The sequence below is a fragment of the Leptodactylus fuscus genome, unplaced genomic scaffold, assembly GCF_031893055.1.
Source record: "Leptodactylus fuscus isolate aLepFus1 unplaced genomic scaffold, aLepFus1.hap2 HAP2_SCAFFOLD_80, whole genome shotgun sequence".
Taxonomy (NCBI): Eukaryota; Metazoa; Chordata; class Amphibia; order Anura; family Leptodactylidae; genus Leptodactylus; species Leptodactylus fuscus.
The window spans coordinates 230,632-236,631 of record NW_027440839.1 but is presented as its reverse complement, the minus strand read 5'-3'; positions in this window follow the sequence as shown (position 1 = coordinate 236,631).

Sequence of the window (6,000 nt, the reverse complement as noted above, 5' to 3'; positions counted from 1 at the left end):
GGGGTTACGTGCACCCACAATTTTTACTACTGGTATACAGTGCCATTGTCTGACTGGGAATTCAAAGAATATATTGGGGTTATAAATACCCTCATTTCTTGCTACTGCCATATAGTGCCAGTTTCTGACTGGTAATTCAAAGAATATATTGGGGTTACGTGCACCCACAATTTTTACTACTGGTATACAGTGCCATTGTCTGACTGGGAATTCAAAGAGTATATTGGGAATACAAATACCCTCATTTCTTGCTACTGCCATATAGTGCCAGTTTCTGACTGGGAATTCAAAGAATATATTGGGGTTACGTGCACCCACAATTTTTACTACTGGTATACAGTGCCATTGTCTGACTGGGAATTCAAAGAATATATTGGGGTTATAAATACCCTCATTTCTTGCTACTGCCATATAGTGCCAGTTTCTGACTGGTAATTCAAAGAATATATTGGGGTTACGTGCACCCACAATTTTTACTACTGGTATACAGTGCCATTGTCTGACTGGGAATTCAAAGAGTATATTGGGAATACAAATACCCTCATTTCTTGCTACTGCCATATAGTGCCAGTTTCTGACTGGGAATTCAAAGAATATATTGGGGTTACGTGCACCCACAATTTTTACTACTGGTATACAGTGCCATTGTCTGACTGGGAATTCAAAGAATATATTGGGGTTATAAATACCCTCATTTCTTGCTACTGCCATATAGTGCCAGTTTCTGACTGGGAATTCAAAGAATATATTGGGGTTACGTGCACCCACAATTTTTACTACTGGTATACAGTGCCATTGTCTGACTGGGAATTCAAAGAGTATATTGGGAATACAAATACCCTCATTTCTTGCTACTGCCATATAGTGCCAGTTTCTGACTGGTAATTCAAAGAATATATTGGGGTTACGTGCACCCACAATTTTTACTACTGGTATACAGTGCCAATTTCTAACTAGGAATTCAAAATGCGCAAGGCTCCCGGAAAGGGACGTGGACGAGGCCGTGGGCGAGGTCGGGGGAATGGTTCTGGGGAGCAAGGTAGCAGTGAAGCCACAGGGCGTCCCGTGCCTACTCCTGTGGGGCAGCAAGCATTGCGCCACTCCACAGTGCCAGGGTTGCTTGCCACATTAACTAAACTGCAGGGTACAAACCTTAGTAGGCCCGAGAACCAGGAACAGGTCTTGCAATGGCTGTCAGAGAACGCTTACAGCACATTGTCCAGCAGCCAGTCAGACTCTGCCTCCTCTCCTCCTATTACCCAACAGTCTTGTCTTCCTTCCTCCCAAAATTCCGAAGCTTTACAGAACAATAACCCAAACTGTCCCTGCTCCCCAGAGCTGTTCTCCGCTCCTTTCATTGTCCCTCAACCTGCCTCTCCACGTCACGATTCCACGAACCTAACAGAGGAGCATCTGTATCCAGATGCTCAAACACTAGAGTCTCCTCCATCTCCGTTCGATTTGGTGGTGGATGACCAGCAACCCACCCTCATCGACGATGATGTGACGCAGTTGCCGTCAGGGCATCCAGTTGACCGGCGCATTGTGCGGGAGGAGGAGATGAGACAGGAGTTGGAAGAGGAAGTGGTGGATGATGAGGACACTGACCCGACCTGGACAGGGGGGATGTCAAGCGGGGAAAGTAGTGTGGATGTTGAGGCAGGTGCAGCACCAAAAAGGGTAGCTAGAGGCAGAGGCAGAGGTCAGCAGCTTAGGCGAAGCCAGGCCACACCCGGAATCTCCCAAGATGTTCCAGTTCGTACCCAGCCCCGAAAAACTCCCACCTCGAGGGCACGTTTCTCGAAGGTGTGGAGTTTTTTCAAGGAATGCGCCGAGGACAGATATAGTGTTGTCTGCACAATTTGCCTCTCGAAATTGATTAGGGGCTCTGAGAAGAGCAACCTGTCCACCACTTCAATGCGCCGTCATTTGGAATCCAAGCACTGGAATCAGTGGCAGGCAGCAACGGCAGGACAAAGGCCGCCTGCCGTTCACGCCACTGCCACTGCCTCTGCCTCTGCCTCTGCCACTGCCACTGCTGACTGTGCTGGCGATGCACTCCAGAGGACGAGCCAGGACACCACTTCATCTGCCTCCGCCACTTTGTTGACTTCTACCTCATCCTCCCCTGGTCCTGTCTTATCTCCTTCTCCTGCACCATCAAAGGCACCATCAGGCGTTTCTTTACAACAACCCACCATCTCTCAGACATTGGAGCGGCGGCAGAAATACACTGCTAACCACCCACACGCGCAAGCCTTGAACGCCAACATCGCTAAACTGCTGGCCCAGGAGATGTTGGCGTTCCGGCTTGTTGAAACTCCCGCCTTCCTGGACCTGATGGCAACTGCGGCACCTCGCTATGCCGTCCCTAGCCGTCACTACTTCTCCCGGTGTGCCGTCCCCGCCTTGCACCAGCACGTGTCACTCAACATCAGGCGGGCCCTTAGTTCCGCGCTTTGCACAAAGGTCCACTTGACCACCGACGCGTGGACAAGTGCATGCGGACAGGGACGCTACATTTCACTGACGGCACACTGGGTGAATGTAGTTGAGGCTGGGACTGCTTCCCAAACTGGCCCGGTGTACCTCGTCTCCCCGCCTAACATTCCTGGCAGGGACACGAGAAGAACACCCCCCTCCTCCTCCTCCTCTACCGCCTCCTCCTCCGCCACCGCCTCCTCCTCCGCCACCGCCTCCTCCTCCGCTGTTAGATTGACCCCAGCTACGAGTTGGAAACGTTGCAGCACTGGCGTTGGTAGACGTCAGCAGGCTGTGCTGAAGCTGATCAGCTTGGGGGACAGACAGCACACTGCCTCCGAGGTGAGGGATGCCCTCCTCGATGAGACGGCAATATGGTTTGAGCCGCTGCACCTGGGCCCAGGCATGGTCGTTTGTGATAACGGCCGGAACCTGGTAGCAGCTCTGGAGCTTGCCGGACTCCAACATGTTCCATGCCTGGCCCACGTCTTCAACCTAGTGGTGCAACGTTTCCTAAAGAGCTACCCCAATGTTCCAGAGCTACTGGTGAAAGTGCGGCGCATGTGCGCCCACTTTCGCAAGTCGACAGTAGCCGCTGCTAGCTTAAAATCTCTCCAGCAACGCCTGCATGTGCCACAACACCGGCTTTTGTGCGACGTCCCCACACGCTGGAACGCAACGTTTCAGATGTTGAATAGAGTGGTTGAGCAGCAGAGACCTTTGATGGAATACCAGCTACAAAACCCTAGGGTGCCACAAAGTCAGCTGCCTCAGTTTCACATCCATGAGTGGCCATGGATGAGAGACCTTTGTGACATCCTACGGGTCTTTGAGGAGTCCACAAGGAGGGTGAGCTCTGAGGATGCGATGGTGAGCCTTACAATCCCGCTCTTGTGTGTTCTGAGAGAATCCCTGATTGACATCAGGGATAACTCAGATCACACAGAGGAGTTAGGGATAGCATCCGATCCGTCACAGCTGGAGAGTAGGTCCACACATCTGTCCGCTTCACTGCGTTTAATGGAGGAGGAGGAGGAGGAGGAGGAGGAAGAAGAGTTGTCCGATGATGTGATGGTGATACAGGAGGCTTCCGGGCAACTTCGAATCGTCCCATTGTTGCAGCGCGGATGGGTAGACATGGAGGATGAGGAGGAAATGGAGATTGAACTTTCCGGTGGGGCCAGAGGAGTCATGCCAACTAACACTGTGGCAGACATGGCTGAGTTCATGTTGGGGTGCTTTACAACCGACAAGCGTATTGTCAAAATCATGGAGGACAACCAGTACTGGATCTTTGCTATCCTTGACCCCCGGTATAAAAACAACATCTTGTCTTTTATTCCGGTAGAGGGGAGGGCCAATCGCATCAATGCTTGCCACAGGCAATTGGTGCAGAATATGATGGAGATGTTTCCAGCATGTGACGTTGGCGGCAGGGAGGGCAGTTCCTCCAGTAGGCAACCAAGTTCTCACCGGTCCACACAAACGAGGGGCACACTGTCTAAGGTCTGGGACACCTTGATGGCACCCCCTCGCCAAAGTGCCGCCACGGAGGGTCCTAGTGTCACCAGGCGTGAGAAGTATAGGCGCATGTTGCGGGAATACCTTTCCGACCACAGCCCTGTCCTCTCCGACCCCTCTGCGCCCTACACGTATTGGGTGTCGAAGTTGGACCTGTGGCTTGAACTTGCCCTATATGCCTTGGAGGTGCTGTCCTGTCCTGCCGCCAGCGTCCTATCTGAGAGGGTGTTCAGTGCAGCCGGTGGCATCATCACTGACAAGCGCACCCGTCTGTCAGCTGAGAGTGCCGACCGGCTCACTTTGATAAAAATGAACCACCACTGGGTAGAGCTGTCATTTTTGTGCCCACCTGTGTAAAGCACCCCAACATGAAACTCCATGTCTGTACTCAACCTCTCCAATTCCTCCGCATCCTCATACTCATCCACCATAAGCGTTGCACAATTCTGCTAATACTAGGCTCCCTCCACCCTGATTTCCCCCAACTCTGCTGGTTAGAGGCTCCCTCCACCCTGATTTCCACCAACTCTGCTGGTTAGAGGCTCCCTCCACCATGAATTTGCCCAAACTGGGCTGTTTAGAGGCTCCCTCCACCATGAATTGGTCCAAACTGGGGTTTTTAGAGGCTCCCTCCACCATGAATTGGTCCAAACTGGGCTGGTTAGAGGCTCCCTCCACCATGAATTTCCCAAAACTTGGCTGTTTAGAGGCTCCCTCCACCATGAATTTGCCCAAACTGGGCTGTTTAGAGGCTCCCTCCACCATGAATTGGTCCAAACTGGGCTGGTTAGAGGCTCCCTCCACCATGAATTTCCCAAAACTTGGCTGTTTAGAGGCTCCCTCCACCATTAATTGGTCCAAACTGGGCTGGTTAGAGGCTCCCTCCACCATGAATTTGCCCAAACTGGGGTGGTTAGAGGCTCCCTCCACCATTAATTGGTCCAAACTGGGCTGGTTAGAGGCTCCCTCCACCATGAATTTCCCAAAACTTGGCTGTTTAGAGGCTCCCTCCACCATTAATTGGTCCAAACTGGGCTGGTTAGAGGCTCCCTCCACCATGAATTTGCCCAAACTGGGCTGTTTAGAGGCTCCCTCCACCATTAATTGGTCCAAACTGGGCTGGTTAGAGGCTCCCTCCACCATGAATTTGCCCAAACTGGGCTGTTTAGAGGCTCCCTCCACCATGAATTGGTCCAAACTGGGGTGGTTAGAGGCTCCCTCCACCATGAATTGGTCCAAACTGGGGTGGTTAGAGGCTCCCTCCACCATTAATTGGTCCAAACTGGGCTGGTTAGAGTCTCCCTCCACAATTAATTGGTCCAAACTGGGCTAATTAGAGGCTCCCTCCACCATGAATTGGTCCAAACTGGGTTTTTTAGAGGCTCCCTCCACCATTAATTGGTCCAAACTGGGCTGGTTAGAGGCTCCCTCCACAATTAATTGGTCCAAACTGGGCTAATTAGAGGCTCCCTCCACCATGAATTGGTCCAAACTGGGTTTTTTAGAGGCTCCCTCCACCATGAATTTGCCCAAACTGGGCTGTTTAGAGGCTCCCTCCACCATGAATTGGTCCAAACTGGGCTGGTTAGAGGCTCCCTCCACCATGAATTTCCCAAAACTTGGCTGTTTAGAGGCTCCCTCCACCATTAATTGGTCCAAACTGGGCTGGTTAGAGGCTCCCTCCACCATGAATTTGCCCAAACTGGGCTGTTTAGAGGCTCCCTCCACCATGAATTGGTCCAAACTGGGGTGGTTAGAGGCTCCCTCCACCATGAATTGGTCCAAACTGGGGTGGTTAGAGGCTCCCTCCACCATTAATTGGTCCAAACTGGGCTGGTTAGAGGCTCCCTCCACAATTAATTGGTCCAAACTGGGCTAATTAGAGGCTCCCTCCACCATGAATTGGTCCAAACTGGGTTTTTTAGAGGCTCCCTCCACCATTAATTGGTCCAAACTGGGCTGGTTAGAGGCTCCCTCCACAATTAATTGGTCCAAACT